This window comes from Amblyomma maculatum, chromosome 3 (genome assembly GCF_055883805.1).
Source record: "Amblyomma maculatum isolate TAMU_Amacu chromosome 3, ASM5588380v1, whole genome shotgun sequence".
In the NCBI taxonomy this organism is placed as follows: domain Eukaryota; kingdom Metazoa; phylum Arthropoda; class Arachnida; order Ixodida; family Ixodidae; genus Amblyomma; species Amblyomma maculatum.
In genome coordinates, this window is record NC_139346.1 from 192653118 (window position 1) to 192674635 (window position 21518).

Genomic DNA, 21518 nt, shown 5'->3' on the forward strand with positions numbered 1-21518 from the left:
CTGGCCCGTGCACAGGCTCTTCTATTATTATTCTTTTAAGCCTTACTATACTCACTCACTCGTGCTGGCGTCGCCGCTTATCGCGTTCGCCACACGTCAAGCATTTCATTCCGCGCTTCTAGAAGAGAGAGAGAGAGAGAGAAAACTTTATTGTCAGGAGGAGTCGGTCTTAGTGGAAGAGCCAAGTGGCCGTTAGCTGGTGACTTGCGGCGAATTTTTCAGCGCGGTTTACGGCGCCCAATTGTATATCGGGGCTCACGTCACGGAGCACTTTCTCCCAGGATTCAAGAAGATGGCTCCGGAATGTTATCCACTCTTCGTGCGGCAATGCATGACGAACCCCGCGGCTTCCTTTCCCCTGTCCTCTTCCAACGGTCCGGCAAAGCACAAGATTCACGTTTGTTTTTTGGTTGCTATGACAACCAGATAGGCGGTCGAGCGCCGACCACGCACAAGAACTTCAGAGGAGGCATGGCTGGATGTGTGCTTTTCGCACGAATACATGCTTCAAATCATATTGCTTGCATCAAAATACTGCCTAGAAGTATCCATAAATACGACTCTGGCTATGGGAAGCCTATAATGGCAAGCCAGTATGGCAAAGCCTTGCCTTGCAAACTGCTGTATGGCAGTGAACAACACCCGTAGCCCTCTAGTCAAGTTTTCTGCTGTGATAATGCAAATGACGTCAGAAGTCGCATTGTAACCCGTACGACAACAATGAACGTATTTGAAGGCGGTATCCTGGAGCTGCAGGCGCTCGGGAAATCTAGAGGCTTTATTCTAGCACTTTTAGCTAGTCATGTAATTTGCTGCTGGCTTAATAATTATCTTTTAATAGCGCCTGCCAGCTGTAGGCCATGTCACGCGGTTTCGTAACGTCACGCAACCTAACGACCAATCAGTTCCAGGCTATCTCAAACGGCCTTTAGGGCGACAGTATAGACGCCGAATTTTTGGGTTCGTGTTTCAGTAAAGATGCGTAAGGTATTATCGTACACTGATCACGATGTGATATTCGCCTATCACCACTGAATAATTTATAATCAAATTTCTTTTCTTACCTGTTTCGGTTTCAACAGCCGAGTGATAGCTGTGACGTCGAAGTCGAGTTCAGGTCACGTGGCGGTTAAAAAACAGCTATATAATCGTTCCCGCGTTGTTAGAATTCACTACGACCCTAAAGCCAACCTGCCTCATGAACAGGAATCACAAGTTCCGAGTGAGCAATTATATATCGCTATTTCATCAGGCCGTGCGTAACCTGGAGACCAGGACTTGATTGTGACGTCACAGCCATCTCTCGGCTGCTGAAACCGAAAGCGAAAAGGGTGAGAAGAGAAGATTCGATCAAAAATTATTTACCGGTCGTAGGCGAAAACCGCCTGGTGGTCCGTGCACAGGAATGACTTACGCATCATTAACAAGGAAAATTCAGCCAAAATTTGGTGTCTATACTCCCTTAAAAAAATGCTCAGCGGGCAGTGTTCATGGACTGTGGGCTCCAGAGACAGTTGACATTAACTAACGGGACATTTAACAGCGCAGTGGCACTCACAGCATCTTGTTGCAACGGGACTCCAGCTGATTTAAAGAGGTCCTATTTTCGCTAGCCTGCAGGTTTGTGGTACGTTCATTCGCTGTTTTTCAATGGGTGTAGTCAGGCTCATGATGCTGCTGCTGATGATGATGAAACAAGCCGTGCGAACGTGCCCGAGTGGCCTAAGGTTGGCATGTTTGTCTCGAAATGCAGTGGCCCTCGAGGGTTCGATTCCCTTCGCTCTTCCAACTGAAGCAAGAAACCCGAGTAGGCAGCTCCTATCAAATAGGCCCTGTCACGTGGTCGCGTTACACATGAACTTACCAATCAGAACTCCATGTCACTTGCCAACTCCCGCCGGCCGGAGCCACGCCGGTATATGACTGTTCGTTCACAAAGCCGAAGCCGGATTTTCTGGTGAATAGAGACTTTAACAGTACTGAGTAAGAAAAAAAAAAGTTTTTTCACAATTTACTTCATCACTTGATAGTGATGAAGTGAGGTCAGTTTGCCTTCCAATGATTTCGATTTCTCCTTTGGCCTCGAATAGTCTTGATGGGAGAAGAATCAAGCTTGAACAAAAAAGTCGCACCATCCTGGAAAAAAAAAAAAAAGAATAGGGGACTCCATCCATCCACAGGAAACAAAGAACGAAGAAAATTTCCAAGATATTTGTGTGCGAATTGGCAACGGTACTCAACGCACGCCCGCCAGCCGTCCCAGACCACCCTACGCGCGGGTCGGTCTCATCCCTTTTGGTTGCCCATCTGCATGAGAACAGCCTCCACTGCCGAGCTTGCTGCGAGATATAAGGCGCGATGCCAGCAGCGGAGATGTATCGTATACGTGGGAGACGACGGGCCCGACGGGAACCAAGAAAGTCAACCCACTCCGCTTCATACCGCGCTCTTTTTTCAGAGTTCCCGTTTATTTGGAGAAAAACCCGCGCTTTCTCCATCCGTCTCCCTCGCGTGCATGGTTGCAGCTACCGTCACGCTTCTCCCTCTCTCTCTCTCTGCCTACCGATTTCTCGGTGCTTTCGCTCGCCTTCTGACGCTCTCACTTTCTCTCTCGTTTTTACGCCGTCCGCGCTTTTTTGTCGCCCGCCTGACTCCTCCGTGCCGCTTGTTCATATTTGTGTGTTCCCATTCTGCGCACAGCCTGTGCCGCCTTTTTTTCATCTGATGCGTAACCCGTCTTCCATTTTGGGACGTCAGGAGAAGGTTGACGTACCCTTGTTGCTTCCTCTTCTGAGCTCTCTGCTTACTTGGGCTAGCGTGTGTGCGGCAAGGGAGATGCGTCGTAGAAGAGCTTGAGAAAGGGGGAGAAAGATGAAACGCCTTTTGATCCGCACTTCTTATCGGCCGGAGCTCCCCGGCGGCATAAAATTCTTCGCGCCCGGATTTATGGGTGTGAGGGCGGGTTTGTCTTTATGTCGTCGTCTACGTCGTCGCATATGGCGTCCCCTCTTGTTGCTTGACGAAAGCGCCCACGTTGCTGCCGCAGCAGGCATCCCGTCTGTTGCTGGCGGTGACGGCGACATCCCCCGACCTTTTGCTTGCTCGTCGGAGAGATGAAACGATACGGGTCATGTTTGGGTGGCTTCCGAAACAGCTCCCTGCAAAGGTGCTTCCGCTCTCTCGCGTCTTCCTGAAGGCAAAGGTGTTCCTGTGGTGACTCTGCGCCAGAGGACTGGAGAAACGATGCGTGCTGAGGGAGTCATCCGCTGTTGTGCGCAAGTCCCGCCGACGCATGCCACTCCACTGACTAAATGTAGCACTTGTTGAGTTATTTGACGAAAATCGCCGTAAAAGCATGCGTACGTCTAAAATCTGGAACGCGTCAAACCCAAAGTGTCGTGGACCAGACGCAGTGATGCTCCACAATCTTCTTCTACATCCGGACATCAATAACTACGGGGCAACGGCACATATGCTGCCATGCAGAGTGTGTACACCTTTTTATTACAGCGGTGCGCATTCTGAGGTTATTATTGGCGAACATAAGACACATTGTCCTGATTTTCGTCGCCGGGTAAGTCGTCTGGAGCACCTGAGGCTGGAGATACGTAAATACCCCCTCCACGCAAGAAACTAACAACCGAGGCAATTGACTGGCGCCTCCTTCAAACTGACGCATATCCTAACTTACATGTCAGGAGCAAGGTAAACTCCACGCACTACATCTCTGTTCGCCCTTGGTGTGGTGCCTTGTCCTTGTACGCCTAGCTAAGGATCGTCCACCTGATCTGTGAACAAGGACGATTCTTCACTGACAACTAACAATTTATACCCTGACACCTACTCCTTTCTCAACTTTTTCGGTCTACACATCACTTCATATTTCACTGTCCTCCCAGTGATCTAAAAATTCTTTCTCCTTCAACAACAGAACAGAAGGCGTGCTAACACAACCCTCACCATCCACAGATATCGCTCAGGCTTCCAAAATCTCTCTCGTTAACTAATCCTTATTTGTTCTCAAAAGTGGTGTTGTTAAGACGTGCTGTGGACTTTTCTTTCTTACATAACGTAGTCTTTGTAGTAAAATGCAAGGTTAGTTCTAGACTTGTCCAGTATTGCAGAGACGTGTTCTCTTATCCTGTCGTTGATGCCTCTTCCGCTTCATTAAACCACTCTGCTCTCTCTCTTCAGAAGAATGACGTGAGTCAAACAAAAGGCTACAAGGGATCGAGTCGTGAAAACGGCTATCAAATAAGAATGGTTCCTGAATATTTTGGTTTTGTTTATCAGTTTTAACGTTCCAAAGCGACTCAGGCTATAGGAGGGACGCCGTAGTGGAAGCCTCTAGAAGTTTCGACTGCCTAGTGTTCTTTAACTTGTACTGACATCGCACAGCACACGGGCGCCTGGCTTTTCGTATATATCGAAAAGTGGCTGCCGTGGCTGGAATTTGATATCGTGTATTTGGGTTCAGCAGTCGAATGTAATAAGCCACTGAGCCACCGCAGCGGGTACGAGCTTGCATTTTCGGTGGCAGTGGCTGGTAGCCAGATGAGGCATAGCTAAAGTACCATCCAGTCTATCTTATATGCATATGCTCTAAAGCAAGAGCAATTTTGAAAATCTTGCCTCTGTGGGATTGGTCCCTGACATCAGAGAAAGCATTCTTTGATCAGTCAAGAACACGTATACGCAACATACTACAGCACTCGATTGTTACTCTGCTATAGCAGACTGAAAATTGGGTGCACAGAGATAAAGATGGCTTACTTCTGGAGGGTAAGTCCTTCTTAGTGATGAATCATGTGTACTGGAACTTTTCTACGGAGAAGAGAAAAAGAGGGTAAGAAGGAAGGAAATAGATATGGAGTACGAAGGGTCAAAAGAGAAACGCCAATATATATAAGCGCATGACTATAGATCACATGCACTCATGCTGGTTAAAACTAAGCGTCCTCGAACTGCCTCTGAGTACCATGAAGGAAAATATAAAGACGATTATGATACTCCCTGATGTGTAATTTTAGCGCAGCTATTTAAGCGCTTTTGCGGTATATTGAAGCAAGGCATTTCGGAGATGTATGTATGTATGTATGTATGTATGTATGTATGTATGTATGTATGTATGTATGTATGTATGTATGTATGTATGTATGTATGTATGTATGTATGTATGTATGTATGTATGTATGTATGTATGTATGTATGTATGTATGTATGTATGTATGTATGTATGTATGTATGTATGTATGTATGTATGTATGTATGTATGTATGTATGTATGTATGTATGTATGTATGTATGTATGTATGTATGTATGTGCAGTTACAACGCATCCTTCATTTTTCTCTCGATTCAGAGAACTTCTCAGGAGATAAGCAAGAGCCACCAGCGAGCGGCACATAGCTCGTGGCTCTTCTTTGAGAAATTTGTTTTGGCTTGTGGCTGTCTTTTGCTCGGTTACCCCGGCAACGGCCCTAACTGCGTCGCGGCTTCACTGCCGAACGGGTAATGGTGGTGGAAACTGTTATTGCCAAATATACAGCCCTTAGCTTGAGCTTTGCTCTAAAATTCGCGTAACGGCAGGCCTCATATAACAGCGTACACTCGAAGTAAGATAGACCGGTAGAGACGCGTCACGTACTACGTCACACAAACTTCGCTCCCAATGCCCCGGCTACAGTGCCTACCGCAGGCCCTCCCTGGCATCCTTAGTCCGTTCGCGTGCTCCGCGTCCGCCTGGTCTTCCGTGGCACGCGCCAGCGGGACCCCGCCGCTGAGTTCCCCGCAGCGATCCGTTGCAAATGCGCCCGGCGGGTCCTTTCGCCGGAGGTCCGACACCCCTCTCGACCCCGTTATCACCGCCGTCTCGGAGAGGAGCACCCTTTCTTCTTGGGTGGTGGCTATGTTTAGAGCGTGCCTACTCTGTCTGCATGCTCTCTGCCCGGCCGTCTGGAAACAGTGCTCTTGTGGCACACACACACAGGCTCCGCGCGTCAGATACTTTGGGGCACGCGATCATACCTCGCATCTCGGAACTCCGCGCGCACAAGAGCCAAGGACCTCCGCCGCACCGGCCGCTCCACCTCTGGTCACGGGTCACACACAAAAGGGGTAGTACGCTCGCGACGTGGCCCGAGCGGGTTATGAACGGGGAGGGGACATTGGATTGCTCCCTTGTCTGAGCATTTTCTGAGGACCCCAAGCAAGTTCCCGAACGGTGCTCGGCCCGTTCCAGTCTTCACCGCCGCCGATGCTGCTAGCTGTACCGCCACTCATTCCGACGTGCTTCTGTGGCGGCCCTCTTGGTGAAGATGAATGAATTGTCACCGTGATGGAGTCACGGAACGTGGTCGTGAAAGGGTGACGCGCATATCGCTGAAAATGAATCGTGCTCGGGCTGCAAGGAATAACGAGGGCGGAGCAAAAGAAAAAGGGTGACACGGGTTCCGGAGCGAAGCGGGTATCACGTTTTGCTCATCCACTTGCCCGAGCCTCCGTAGGTTCACCATCTCATCTCACTCGGCGAGAAGAAATTGTTGCGAGCTAGAGCGCTGAGCACTTGCGAAGCAGATTGTACTCATTCATCATGTTTTGGTCGGGATCGTCCCCAGTGCTGTAATTCGTTGAAAGGAGGCATCGTTATCAAAGTCCTATACTGACAGAAGAAGACGGATTAAATGGTCACATCAGGGAGGTTCCAAAGGATTCACTTTTTTGTAACTGTCACGAAAGAGCGGTCAGTAAACCGGCTTCCTTAACGAAGGTGTCACGTCAGTATACTCAGTTGGGAAATGAAATCAGTAATTAATCGAGCACAGCTATTTTGGGTATCACTTTTAATTGATTGTGTGGCAGCAGCAGAATATTCTAAGATACTGCTATGAACGTATTGATGGTATTGTCTAATCTCCCTTTGCTTAGCAAAATCTTGCGTTTAATGTTTTTCCTGCGCTTGCACTGAGCATTTTAGTGTGCCATATGAAAGCAGTATAATGCGTCTCTCAGAACAACTGTGAGAAAATTATGAACGTACTGATAGGCATAGTTTCGCTTTTACTCTCGCTTTTAAACTGAATCTTTTGATTTCAATTTGGCCTTTAATATTTGTCCTGCGCTCGCACTGAGTAGCTAATAAGGGTATAGAAAATGAATCGGGTTGTTTTGGCAATAAATAGCAGAAAGTACTAAAGTCCCGCAGGAGGATCGCTTATTATGGCGCAGTCTAGCGATATGCGAAAAATTTGCGTTCATAAACAACCTATTCATAAGTAGCTGTGTATCAAATTTCCAAGAGATAAACTTTGATGCTTTGAGCAGGGTTTCCCCCAGCGACCAAGGTTATACATCTGAGACCTGCCAGACTACCTGCACTTTGAGCAAGGAAACATACACGTTCTCGCATAACCTGCCAAAACATGACAATATCCGTTTACACTTTTCAATAGAGGCCGCTGCTTACTACTTGGTGGGCCCACACTTCCTGCAATGGCGGCTTGGCATTCAATATCATGAGGCCTACTTGTTTTCTCCACTTTGTGTTTTCTCATATTCGTTGCACCATCTCAACAAGAGCTGAAGAAACCGCGCCCGTGGTTTGTCGGTAGGACAAATAGGAAAGGGCGAGGAGGGATATAATGGTGCGCCCGTCACAAGTGGCGCGGTGCGCAGAAGAAAGTCAGGGGACAGCCGAATAAGAAGACAAGGAGAAGGGCTAAAGGGCCGCTCGCCGAAAAAGCCAGCACTTGGCGGTGACTGCCTTGTCTTGCCCTCCTCTCTTCACTTTTGCCGCAGCCGCGAGCGCTCGCGGTTTGTGGTGCTCGTGGTGCGTCGTGTCACATTGAAAAGGCCTTGACGGCTTGCTGCAACATCGGCGGCGGGAGGAGAAAGCCTGACTTCTGATGCCGGCAGTGTATTCGCCGGCACTCGAGGAGTATCGGCGGGGAGCCTGACGTCTGCTCAAAGGACGGACGACGGCTCGTCTCCTCAGTGGAGGAAGGGGGAGGGGGACGATACCATGGCCCAGACCACGGCCGCCGTCGCTCTCCCAGGGAAAGAGAAGAATTCGCCTAAAAGGAGCTGAAACGCCCTGTGTTGATGGCCTCTCAACTCAGGCCCCTGCTTCCCCCCGTCGCCTTTTTCGCGTCTACGTCGCGTAGTTTTTTTATGTCGTAAGAAGCCACCTCTTCCGCCGCCGACTCATCTGCGTTGCCGCCGTCAAGCACGGCGGTGATTCTCCGTCGACGTGTCCGATCAAAGTGGACGACGTTTCGGAGACCGCCTTCTCTTTTGCGAATAGTTTCCAGCATGGCGTCAGCAGTATTTCTCCGTCGCCCATCTTTCTCTTTCCTTTTCCTCCTCTTCTGCTCCCTGCCTCTTGGTCGACGCGTCGTCGTCCCGCTCCCCCCCCCCCCCCCCCCCCTTGCCTCCTTCCAGTCTCCCAAATGTCTCGTTTACGTTGTATTTGTCCTTGTGTTTCTTTCCGGCCTTTTCCAGCCCTCCGCATTTTCTATTTTCCCGCGAGCTGGCTTCTTTTGATTGCCGCCCGCCCGCTTTTGGATTGCCGAAAATGTGCCGTAATATACGTGGCACCCCGTGTCAAATACGACCACTTTGGTGTTACCGCGGTCGGCTACATTCCCACCCCAGGTCTCCGCACTCTTCTGTGTACCCTCCTCTCCCACCTATTTATTCCTCTCACCCTCTCCCTAAAGTAGTTGCTTTGCGAATGCATGCGCCTCTGCTGACGAACTATAAACGAAGAGCAGTTTTATTTATTTTTTTTCGACTCAGAGCAAGATTCAACCAGATGCACTTGAGTCAGGAATCCCAGCTATTCTTTCCAATAACCACAGAATGTCTATAATCTCTCTTAGTGTCGTTCACGTGTTTTCTATTTTTCATTAGTGAACTCCACAGGCTCCGTAGCCACTTGCATGTAACGATGGTGGGAGAGTCGCCCACTGCTGAGAAACTTTTCGGGGTGCTTTAGCTCACGTTTCATGCTTCAAGAGACCTTTCCGCCTTTATGTATCTCACCTCTCCCGGCACAGCCCTTTATTTACCGAAAAAAAAAAAAATAATAACTTCGTCGTGCTATCGTGCAAGTCCAGTTTTCTTTCTCCAGGATTCCATCCTGGAAGGAAATCAAAGTTGTATTCGGACAGCTGGGCGCTGTCGCGAAAGTTTGGCTGTATAGTGTCAGCCAATCCATCACTATTACGTGACAGGGGCATCAAACGCTCGCATTCAGAAACAAAATCCGAAGGTAGCAGCGTGGCTTCAATCTATACAGTAGTCGAAGGAGCGAGGCGAAAAATAAAATGCGCACTCACAAACAAAGCCACGCACGCACGCACGCTCGCGACGCACAAATGAAAACGAACGGCAACTTTTTGGCCTCGTCTGTTTCTCCTCGCTCGCGCAGACGCATGTTATGCTGCTCGCTTTTCGCTTTCAAGGCTGCCGTGGAAAAAGCATGTCCTTATTCTGAGCCGAAAATGAGAAAGCCTATGCGTTTGATGGATGGGCTCTCGGCCGTGGTTCCCAAGCGGCCAGAGGTTGCGGCATCCAGCATCTCTGAAGAGCGTCCAACGCTCCGTGTCCGGTCGCTGTTCAGCTGCGGCAATCGTGGATTCTTTCTTGAACGGCTGCAGCTTCCACTAAAGGTCGTGAGTGCGCCCCTCGACTCACGCCCGTCGTCGTGTTCTTCTCTCTTTTCTTTTGTTGTTAATTTTTTTCGTAGACATTTGTTAGCCGAATACGCATATATCAGCAGTCCTGCGATGAGCGTTACACAGTGATCCTGGTAATAGACTTTCCTTCTATGCATCTCAGCACTGGTGGGCATGGTCTGCGCGTATACATGCGTCAGACCTAAAGGGTCACGTCTCCTTGTGTGTATTTGGCCCCGCTTGTTGTACGCTGTTACGCGCCCGCGATCCAGTGTCTTATTCTTTGGGTGCCCACTCTGCGCGCTTATATAAGATTCGATGCTCAGGGTTACTTCATCATCCATGAACGCTGGAAATGGAAAAGTCGCAGCCTATACTTTTGGTACACAGCCAAACAACTTCTTCTCATATACTTATAATACCCTACACCCTTTCGGCCTTTTGTCAGCGAAATGTATGGCCGCTGCTTTAGCCTTCGCCTGGCTATAACGCCGTGCGTCTTTTCTTATTTCAGGCCTTTTGGCCTGTTCTTGCTACGCCTGGAGACAACTAACCTCACAATGTAAGCCTAATCTGCTTGCGCGTTCAGGCTTGTTTGGTTTGTTGGAATTTCGAGCTTCCTATATAGAGTCCATCATTACGGCCTTCCTCTTTGTATAGTTGTGGTATTTTGTTTATTTGTTTTATTACTTTTTTTCCGAAAAGGCAGGAGAAAAGGGGGGGGGAGGGAGCCTTCGTAGGCTTGCTGATGTGCTAAGTACAAACTTTGGTGGCAGTCTGCCTTCTGCTTCACCGTTCAGCCTGGATGCGCCCTGCAAGAGCTCGTTTAGCCACTTACGGAAGGCAACGTGAAGAGCGGGTGGCTTCGGAACTCCCAGATCAAATGGCGAATAACGGCTCGCAAACGTGTTACACGGTGGTCCGCAATGGCTACCAGGCCGCTCCAGGTTCTTCTGTTGAATCAGCAACTTCGTTCAAACACGGCAAATACGCGGCGGCGTCAGCGCGAACGGAAAGAATACAGCTTCGCAGGCGCGTTGTGCGGAAACTCAAACTTCCGGCCAGGAAGCATTTCTTCCTCCCTCCGCCAGGCACACAAAAGCGGGCGAGTTCATTCGACTTTTTAACGATGATCGAAAAGCGGCAGCGTTCGCCGCCTCTTGTCGACTTGAACGACAACAAAGTCGGCACCACCGGGCCAACGGTACGGCTGCGGAAGCAGTTCATCAAGCCTGCAGTGCCTGCAGGCCATCGCCTATACCGGCGCAACCTGGTGGACGCCATGGCATTTACTCGTACAGAAGAATTCGTTTCGTCCCACGTCGATGAGTGACGTCGTGGTCGGAACTGCGAAGCGCGGCGCTAGATGGAACCGAACGTGTTTGCCCTGCATACAGGGGAATATAATTTCGCTTCGCGCTGTTTCGGTATATAGGCGTGCTCGCCTTCCTTTTGAAACGCGCGCGTTGTTCAATCACGACTTCACGCCTGCGCTTGTCTTGCTTTTGGCTACCGCGCAGTAAAAAGGTTTGCCGACGTGCTGTCCCGTATATGTGTGTTAGACACCCCCATTCGCGCGCGGCTTCCGCCAGTCGGAGTTGTCAAGTAAGGCAATGGAAGGCTATATATTTCGTTTATGGCCAGACGTCTTCTCGAGGAGAGGCTTTAGAGACAAGCCGTCTGATTTTGCTCTTCACCCTTTCCACCCCATCCTCCTCCATGTTGTCGGAAGCTTCGAGGAGACTGGAACTGAAATATCTCTCAGGACCATACAGCCCAGAGGCGCGCCCTTAATTGCCACAACTCCGGCAGGATCCGGTCGCCGACCTTCTTCGAGTGAGACCCCTATAAAAAAGCAAAAAAGTCGCAACGTGAGGCCGGGAAAGAGCAGATGACGGTAAACAAGAAACAGTATAAGGTCATGGTGCTTTTTAAGCACATGCTTTGCTCGGTTGCTCTGTTTGTTTGTTTCGCTTGTTTCTTTGCACAACTTAGCATAATTCCAGACATGCATCGCGCCATCTCAACGCAACGGCGTTCAGACACCAAGCACGGCAATGTGTTTTTTTTTTCTTTTTTTTTTCTTTTTCCCCCGCGGTATGAGTCGACTTCGCTGTCACTCCATCTTCCATTCTTTCTTCTTTTTCGTTGCTCCTAATTGCGCGCTTTCCTGAACATCTTGTCCTTGAATACGCCTTTCCACATCATCGTCACCACCGCCGAGACCACCGGCGCATACCCCCGCGTCGAGGCGACGTCAGAGTCGCGCGAACAGTATACACGGCACCGCGAAAACCGCAAGTTACCCCTTTGCTGCCTGCGCCATGCGTTTACCCTCAGCGCTTCTACGCAAACGCTCGCGTCGCATATGTCTTTCTGTCATGCATCTTTCTCCTCTCTCTCCTCCTTCCTCCTAAGCGGTTGCGGCATCCGAGCAAAAAATTTCGCTCGCAGAATTTGCGCTTTCATTTCTCCCTCCTATCTTCTCTCGTTTTCCCGTCTCTGCAGCATCTCCAGCTTCTCGCTCGCTTTCCTGCTGGCATCTCTAGGCTGGGAATGATTGCCACTCCGGCACCGTCGCTCCGCATTTGCGCAGTCCCACGGTCTTAATTAGCGGGCTGATTCGGCGTTACGCATTTCTTCCTCTTTATATGCTTTCTGTTGGCTCCGTTCATTTTCGGGGCAAAGATGTGCGCTCCGAAAAGTGATACCGAAGTGCGTTGTTGCCGCTGATATGTGGTCGCCGTCCTCTCTGTACGCCGTGGGAAGGAATAAAAGTACACTTTACAAATGAGTAGATTGCTTCTAACCGGTAATTCAAATTCGTGATAGCGACGCGCAAAAAACGATCAACCTATGCAGACCGGTCAGAAAATTGGTGAGAAAGGTTTTTCCAAGGTTGCGATATTAATGCTCTCGTTCTCTCGGCGAGCGCTACAAAGGAGGAAATGAAAAGTAGTTAGTTATGCGCTAGGTATATAGAGATAGCTGCGGTATCGGCGGGAAAGTGATAACCTATTTCATTCGCACCCATGCTTTTGAGAACAAGCGGTTTGTCCGCACAAAGAAGTACACTTGGGTGTTATTGTGTCTAATCTCGTTTGCTCTATACGACCAAAGAAGACCGGATGGAGCACTGCGTTTGAACGATTTCCACAATACCGGGCAGCTAACGCTATCAGCTTCCATTAGCCGATATCAATAGCAAGCTTTCAGATACCTGACATTAAGGACGGTAGTCAGCACGGTTTACAGAGGTAGTCAACGCGCTTTATTTTTCAAATGTATACACCAAAGTCCTCACGGCCGCACAGTCACTGACTACCACACACACTGAATCGTACGAGTGGGAAGTAAGGGATGATACTGTCGCATACTCATTTAGCGCACTTAATCGAGCATCCTGAGCAACCCTAAATAAGTAGCGGTGATTTGAGAACATGCGTATGGTGAGCCCGAACAGCAGCACAAAGCGAGCTTGAGGCTTCCAGAAGATGAGAATGGCAACAGCGCTTCCCAACGGTAGCAGAGAAAGAGGAAAGAAGGAAGCACATCACAGTGTAGAGGTTGTAACTCTCACGTGCCCGAATATATAATGTTTGTGCTACCGATCGCTGCGATGGTAGTTATCTAACATTATAAAAATGCTTTGTAAACGTTCTTAAGAGCTGATATTTGCGGAGTGCGCTGTGAAAGACAGTTATCATTTGCATCGTAAACTGTGTGCGAGGACCGTATGAAAGGTATTGGTTGATACGCTTGGAAACCATAAAAAATGTTCTATACAGATGGCAGCACATGCAGCGATCTTTTATACCGCGCAAAAGCCATACAATTCAAGTATTGCAACAAGTTTCGAAGCAGCATGACGTAACTTATTGTCAAAAAATACTAGCGCATATATAACATCATCTACACTCGGGAAAGCAAATCGTGAACAGAACATTCCCGCTCAATTTCTGTGTGAGTCGATAGAAAAAGCTCGCCTCCAGCTATTTCTCCGCCGCTCTTACAAAATACAGCCGGTGAGAAAAATAATACGCAAACCAGCGAAATGCGAATAGCTACGTGAAGCAGCTGAGCTGTCAGTTTCCGCCCGCGGCTGGTCGTGAGACTCGACAATGAATTCCGCGAAGAAAGCTTCCTTTTGCCCAATACGCACACAGGGGGCATATAACACGCTGACAGGTTCCCAACTGCGATCACGCTTTCGCCGCTTTCAGCACCTTTTCACAAAAAGTGTTGAAGGCTGCCACAGTGATCATAGTGCTGTTTGTAGGCGACGCTTTCATGCTAGTTGTAAATAACGTGGCAAATATCCCGCACGAAAAAGAAATAATAAAAAAGGAACGGCGAAGCCAAGCGTCAAAAGATTGCCGCTGAGAATGGAGGTCCGCAGCTCGGTGACGAGAAAAGAAGGCGATGAAAAAAAATATATATGTATTTCCGAAAGAGAGCCGCTCTTGAGCTGAGAAATACATGAAGGTTCAAAGGGCGTGTTTAAAGAGCGCTCGTTCGCGGTAAAACTCACGACAGGGAACAGATTCTCAATAAGTAATTGTTTGTTACGTTTGCCATTTTGTGTGTTCATGTTTACGCCGGCAAAGTCAGGTCTTGATAAAGACTCAACGCGGATACTTGCCGCTTCTACTTTAAGGGACTCTTATGCCACATTAACTTGGACTAAACTGCGTCCCAGCGTCACATTTTGGCCGTTTTCGATAAGGAAAACCACGACGGATTCGAACGAGAGAACTTGCATGCCACCGGATGATATATGCACTCTAGGGATATTACAGTGTAGCAAAATGGTTGTTGGGGCGTGTTGATGATACATGACGAAAGTTAAAGCGCACAACAAGACGGGGACAGCGAAGAAGACGTAAACGCTCGTGTGTCTCACGTCTTCTTCACTGTCCTCGTCTTGTTGTGCGCATTAACTTTTGTCATTACAGTGCAGTTCTACTTCAACCTCACATAGTATGCGCCACTTTTGGCCCCAACAGCACATATACCATGCATGGAAGCTGTTTCCTACGCCAACGATTTCAATCTGCGCAAGAGCGACCTTATTTCGCAATATGAGGCCTATCTTGGACGGCTTTTAAATGCAACAACTTTCGCAAACTGCATTGCGCGGTTTATATCACTGTGGCGCTTACTGTGTCCGCTTCCTCTGTCTTCCAGCTGTCCTGGTTTAGGATTTTATGCTCGCACCACTTTCTAGTTGAACTTACACCGCTCTGCAGCAGCTGTTCCTTCGTTGTTTTATCTAAGGCGAATTCTTCGATCGCAAGCTTTCGCCGACACTAGTCGAATGCATAGAGCCCTTCCTTGCTTTGGCATGTCGGCAAGAAAAGTAAACCCTGCATAATCTCGTCTTATCTCGAACTCTTTAGTGTTTGTCGGTAGGGTTGCCTAACTCAAACTCTGTTCTGGTGGCTAGGACATTCTGTCTGCTACCACGCATCTAGCTTGAGACAGAAAGAAATAAACAAGGAAAAGAGAATGAAAGAAAACAGTAAAATAAAACGGATTTGAAAGAAAACGGGTGTGGCTGGGAGAGGAGCTCGAAACGAAATCAGAAATACAAGCCAAGGCGCGGGCGAGAAAGAACGTTGGGAAGAATTAATAATGTTAAAGAAGAAACGGCAAAAAAAAATATCGCTAAGCACAGAGCGCAAAGCCAGGAAGGGGTGGGGTGGGGTGAAATTAGGGGAGGCAAGAGGTAAAGTGAAGGGGAAAGGGCCTCCCATTTGGGGGAGAGCGAGGGCCAAGAACGGGTGAGTGGAAAAGGAAACGCCGGAGGGAAAGGGTTGGTGGAAACAGTTCCTTCCTTTGCCTTCCCCACTCCTGTTTCTCTCGCGCGCGCTACCACTCCTGGCATGTTTTAGATCGTACTATTTTTTTTTTATTTTATGAAGTTTTGTCATTTCTCTTTCGTGCTGCTTCCTCGGTATGGTTAGGAAAGGGTTCGTTTTCCCCTTTTTTTTTTTACCTTCCCTACACTACCGAGAGGAGGCTTAATATTCGGGATCCTGGTTCGTCGCAACAACCCCTGGTCGGAGCTCCTCGACTCCGCGTGTTTCGGCGAGCGCGAGCGTTTCCCCCTCTCCCCCTTCTTCTGGCGCCGTGTCGCGAGCGCGATTCAACCGCGGCGACGACGATGCGCGGAGCTCCTGGCCCCGCTCGCGACAAGCGCCCTTGTAGGCGACGTTTTTGGAGAGGCATGGCCGCCGACACCGACACCACCACCGCTCTTTCCAAGTGACAACACTTCAGCCACTGTCTCCGCCTTCTCGTGTTGTTTCGGCAGTACCAGGACGGTCTGTTTCTCCGATTGGTCGTCATTTGGACGTGACAATAACGGTTCCTCCTCCACATCCAGGCTTCTCTGATGCAACGTGTGAGGTCCAGAGCCTTCGAGCCGGTGTGTTTTTAGGAAGCTGTGAGAACTTCATCGCCGGGCAGTCTTGAACTGAAGATTGGTGCGCGACAGTTTGTTCCGTAGTGTTTGCACTGGGCGTGATACGTTAGGCCCCGGCGAGCCTTGGAAGAAATGAAGAGCGCTCACGCGGAGTGCGTGATCACGTGACACTTCGCTCCCGTCATGAGTCTGTCGGCGGCCCGTGACAGACGCGTCGGTGAGCGGATCGCGCACAACGCCGCCAACGGTGCGACGACAACAGAAGCGGCGGCGACCAACCTGCCGCCCAGGCGACGTCGACTGTCGGCTTCTTGGTGGCGGTGACTGCGTGCGATTTGTGCGGTGCCGGTGGTGCGAGAGCTGATGCATATTCTCTTGTTGTCGCTCTGGTGCGTGCCAATCTGACGACGCGGGTTTAGTTTAGTTTAGTCTTTTTTTTTTTTTTTTCGTTACAAACCGCCGGTGTCATTTTGCTTGTTGTGCTTTGGATCTGAAGCAGCAACAGAGTGTGTCAATTTGCATCGGTGTTTGCGCGCTTGTGACGTCACTCGATTTCGATTGCAGCGGTCGTCTCAGTGGCTCCTCGGACTCGAACATTCATCTGTGGACGGCCTCCTCCGCCGAATTGTATTGCTTGACAACGAAGCTGTGTAGAACGGTGAGTAGTTTGTGGCATTCCCTACTGTTTTTCTGGTACAGATTTGCAGTTCATCGCGCCTTTTGATCATTTTCTATCCGCTCTGTTGTGCCGTTTGAAGCCAAGACTACAGTTGATGCCCGGGATGTGTTTGTTGAGGAATGGCAAGTGCTATATTGGAGAGCTATTCAGCAGTGTTTAGCATTATAGGACTGTTCTACTTGTTTTACGTACAGTTGAAGAGTCTCGAGGATGTTTTTCACCTTTACGGTATGCATATTTACTTGGTTTATGTTCGGTTTATTATTTCTATATATTCATTTTTGATAGGCCCCCTCACCCAATGCTCTTCCTTTGAGGTACAAATAAATAAAAAAGTACTTTCGTGCTTAAACAAAGTAATAAATGCTTCATTAATGATTACGCGAAGATTTCCTCGCGGCATGTTTAATATCAGCGGTGCTTTCTTCCTTGGCGCTTTTTAGCGAGTTGCCTGAGGGGTATGGCTGTTGTAGACGTATTTGTCATGCTATCTCCAAAGCGGCCTTAGTGTGGCAGGAATGTGGGGAATTACAACATTTATTCAGCGTCAAAATCGCTCACCAACCGACAATTTTCATTACAATGATGTATCCATGAACTGTATAGTCTGTCTAGTTACGGACACAGTGCCTTGAAATTTCCTCTGTTTAGTTAGCCCAGTAGATTACGAGTGCATTATTCAGAATAATAGCAACATTGTATACAACTTAATTAAGAATGGCCAGCTCTTCACATCGTTTTTACGCTTTGATTAATACATTTGATTGCGGGTCTACCATTGAATTTCCTATGTGCGCAGAGCGGTAAATGACGCGACAAAATTTAGCTGCAAATTTACGGCTCTGGAATATGTGCATGCATTTGGTTGTTATTCATAGTTTCTATAGTCTTTGCAATCGTATTCGTACTCGTGAATAATTACGTGGGACTCGGAAAGGGAGAGCGTGCAGTGACGAGCATTGTTGCCGTTGCGTAGTATGACGAAATTGTAGCTGCCAAAGCACACAGCGCTGTGATTGGTTTAATCACAATCCAACTTATTTTTCTTCATTACCTACTGACTTTTTTCAAAGAATAAGGTTAGAAATTATTTTATTTCAGCAGATTTCTCATTTATGATGCACTATCTTTCGGTTAAATGCCCTGAAAAATTAAAGTCGTACTTTTATTGACGACCGTTGACAGCAGCAGTATAGGAGATGAGCACCTCGCTCCTGTGAGCTTTGTGAAATTTTATTCTTTTGTTTTTTATCATGAACCATGCGATCTCTCGTCATGCGTATGACTTATGATTGAGAACTGAATATAAGCTTCTGAGATGCACAAGGAGAAAATGAATCTTTTGTAGCTGAGAAACTCGATATGACGATTTGAACCGCTCGCACCGACACGACTGGTATGATGCAGCTTAGAAATAAATAAGATTGCACCTTCATCACATTGCTAGCATCCGTCATTCGCGTGTTCATTGGTCGGCGCAAGGATTAGTCCTCACCTGTAGCCATGGATAGTGTACCGCATGCCCGCATTTTATTTAAATTGTTCTGTTGTGCATATTCTGAATAATATGTACAGTGCTTTTGAAATATCCCGCTTTTAGTATTCGTATCAAAGCTTCGTTATATTTAAAACACTTTTTTTTTTTTATAGCGTTCATAATTGAGGTGAAAGATATGACGATCGTTCGGACAGTACTGTTTACTTGTAGCCTTGCCTGCGTCCTCGGTTGTTGCTGATCTTTATAATAAGAGCCGCAGGCCTTCACTAGAAATTAGTTCAAGCTGACAGGCATGCGTTGCTGGTAGAAAGGTCTTAATTTGGGAGCGATGAAGCATTAGCGCTTGGAGCAAATCATGTTTGAATGCCCCGGTAACATCACATTTGCCCCACGAACGCAGTGTACACCCCTGCAGTGAAAATATTATTCGCATTAAAGCGAAAATATGTATAGACTTACGAATTGTGGTTAATGTTGGCTAGGTTTATTCTACGTGACATGTACAGTACATGTGGTGAATAGGCGGAATTTGTTCTCTTTTTTGAGCGTCACTTCTCTGGCATACTGTGAGGGAATCAACTTTATTGTCCGACAGAGTGTGCCTTGTCTGAGTGAAACTAGCCCTGCATATATTCCATTAAACAAAAAAAAATGAAAGTGAAATGAATGGAGTTATCTCAGATGTCCAGAGGAGAGCGCTAGAAAAAGAAACTTTACGGGCATGCACGACACGCACGCAGTGAAGTTTTGGAACGATTACTCCTATTGCCAGCAGGGGTGTACAGCAAGGCGTCTTTTCGTGTTAATAAACAGCAGCTATCTTTTTTCTTTCAAGACGGGTTTAGTCAGTTAAAAATGCCTGCTTCATGCAAAACAGGAAAAAAACAACTAATAAACAGGAATATAACAATTTACATTGCCGGTCGGTCAGAGAAGTTACTATCAAGTGGGAAGCGCCCATCTAAGTAAACACCGATTTCTTATGAAAGCTTTCATCTCGATAGATTTGTAATATACTTAACAACATACGGCTGTTGGCGGTGTTACAGCATATACAGAGGGCGCTGACGGCGTACTCACAGCAAGGTACACATTTAGTTTCACTTACAGCGCCACTATTCCACTAATAGGTTCCTATCGTAAGAAAAGCGTGACGTAAGCTAACCGGACAAAGCGCCCGGCCGGCACGCGCGTCTATTCACAACAGTCAACAGGCAATCAAAGACACGACGACCCTCACAGTTGCCTGTAAACGGTGGCCGCCCCTAAACGCGACGACCGTTCGACGCCCTGCAGGGTCCCTTCGGCAGGAGCACGCTGTGAAAACGAGCCCCAGGACGCGTGTTGGGCTCCTTTTCTGCCACCAACAATGGCTTGTTTTCGCTTCCCAATGGCCCTCGAGAACGAAAAAGAAGAAAAGAAGAGTAACCTCGCGCCGCGAGAGGACCGGCCCAGGGTGCGCGCGTGTACTACGGTGGGGCGGCGAACGACGCCTGACCCGTGGTCTTTCTTCCCTGGCTTTGCTCGAGTCGGCACCCCGCGGTCAGGATTGAGTGTTTCGAGAAGCCCGCGGCCCGCATGCGTACCTTTATTCTCGGCCCGCACCTGAGCGAGAGGCACCGCGTGCCGCCTTTTCCACCGTGTTCCGTGCGCCGACTGTCCCTTCCTGGCTTGCTTGTCAGGCGTTGGTTTGCGAGCCGCGTGGTTGAGCTTTCCATGGCTGCTTGTAGCTAGTGTCGACGAAAAGATAGGACATGCAATCTCTGCTTATCGGTGGTGTCGTGCAATTTAGTGTGAACCACCACTTTCCTATTGGAACGTCAACGCTTTCTGATGGTCCACATTGCCAGTCGTTCATTAAAGGCATTCAAATGTGCTCTCCAGCGTTATCATGCCGAGGAAGAGGGCGCATGTTATCTTCGTCACTGGGAAAGACAATGTATTTGTTTCGAATCCTCGTTCGAGGTCGTCGTTTATAAGCGAAAACATTAACAACTTCGTACTGACTATAGTGAACTAGTATCCTAGTTCACTATAGTACTGACAATCGATGGGTTGATTGCTACAAAATATGTTCTTCTTTTTCCTTTCTGCTAGCTACGAACGAATGGACGCAAAGCAGTCGCGTCTTTCGTAGAATGTGTGCGTACTCTAACATTATCGACCTTACTTTCCTTAAAATTTGTAATTTCAGAAATCTCGGTTTTCTTCGGATAGCTTTAACTCTCAGTCCAGTAATTGCGGGCATGCGGAGGTAACGAACTGCGGTGGCAGGACACTGTGATGACGACCAGCCAGCGCGGTGCTGACATTCTGGCGTCCATTCGAACTTCCTCTCACAACTTCGTCTTGCCTCCACTTACTTTATCACCTTCTGTGGTTCCTTACGTTCTCTGATATGTATGCGGTATTTTCGGAGCAAACTTACTTGAGCCGCAGTTTCTGAGTAACTTGGGCACCTCGGACGGTGACGCGCCGGGCAAGGCACGGGTGTACACGGTACACGAGGGCGGTCACAAGGGCGGCTACTCGTCTCCGATGGTTCTTGAATGGTCCTCGCCCCGGAGAGCTGAGCTCACTCTCGTGCCAGCGGCGGGTCCTGAGCGCCCTTTTATTCACCAGTCCCCCGTGTTGAGTGTCCCACGTTCTTTCGGCCACCGCGGCGCGCAGTCACGAAGGAACAGCCCTCTCTTAGGCCTATACGTGCCTCCTTACGTGTGGTGGACTGGAACGTTTTATTTGCCCTGTTTATCCATTCTTCCTTTACGTGTTCAGGCACGTGGCCATTGTGGTCACCTTTTTCTCGGATCATGTTGCACCCTCCCCAAGCAGGCGGTGTTGCTTCGGATGAACCGGGAACACTGTCTGGTTTGACAGCGTTTAGATTTGAACCTAGTAGAGTGTACCTGTATGAGTGAAAAAAGTTAAGGTGCGGCTAAAACGACAAATATTGAAAAGCAGCGCCATTTGCACTCCGTATACTGTACTAAATGTCACCCGGTACATCTTCTCGTTTGTGGATAAGATTTTTCACTTCTTAACGGATCGAGGGCTCGGAGTTCTGGTGGCTTCTTTCCTCTTTTAACTTAAATTGAAACGCGCGTAACAAAAAAAAAATATTATGAAATGAAACGTAGTTGCCTATATTAGAATTTTTTCTGGAACCGGGGTCAGTTATCATGGTAAGAACGATGACATATTTACAAGCGTCGTTGACTGCGCTTTTGCTATATTTTA

General features: G+C 48.3%; 1 protein-coding gene across 1 annotated transcript in view; it reads left to right on the forward strand.

The window, feature by feature from the left end:
- LOC146197306 (uncharacterized) overlaps positions 1-21518 on the forward strand; it is a 525739-nt gene that overhangs the window by 142216 nt on the left and 362005 nt on the right. Inside the window, exon 3 of the mRNA XM_084599121.1 lies at positions 16669-16762. The gene's annotated coding sequence lies outside the window, so the exon portion shown is untranslated. The remainder of the gene's footprint in view (positions 1-16668; positions 16763-21518) is intronic.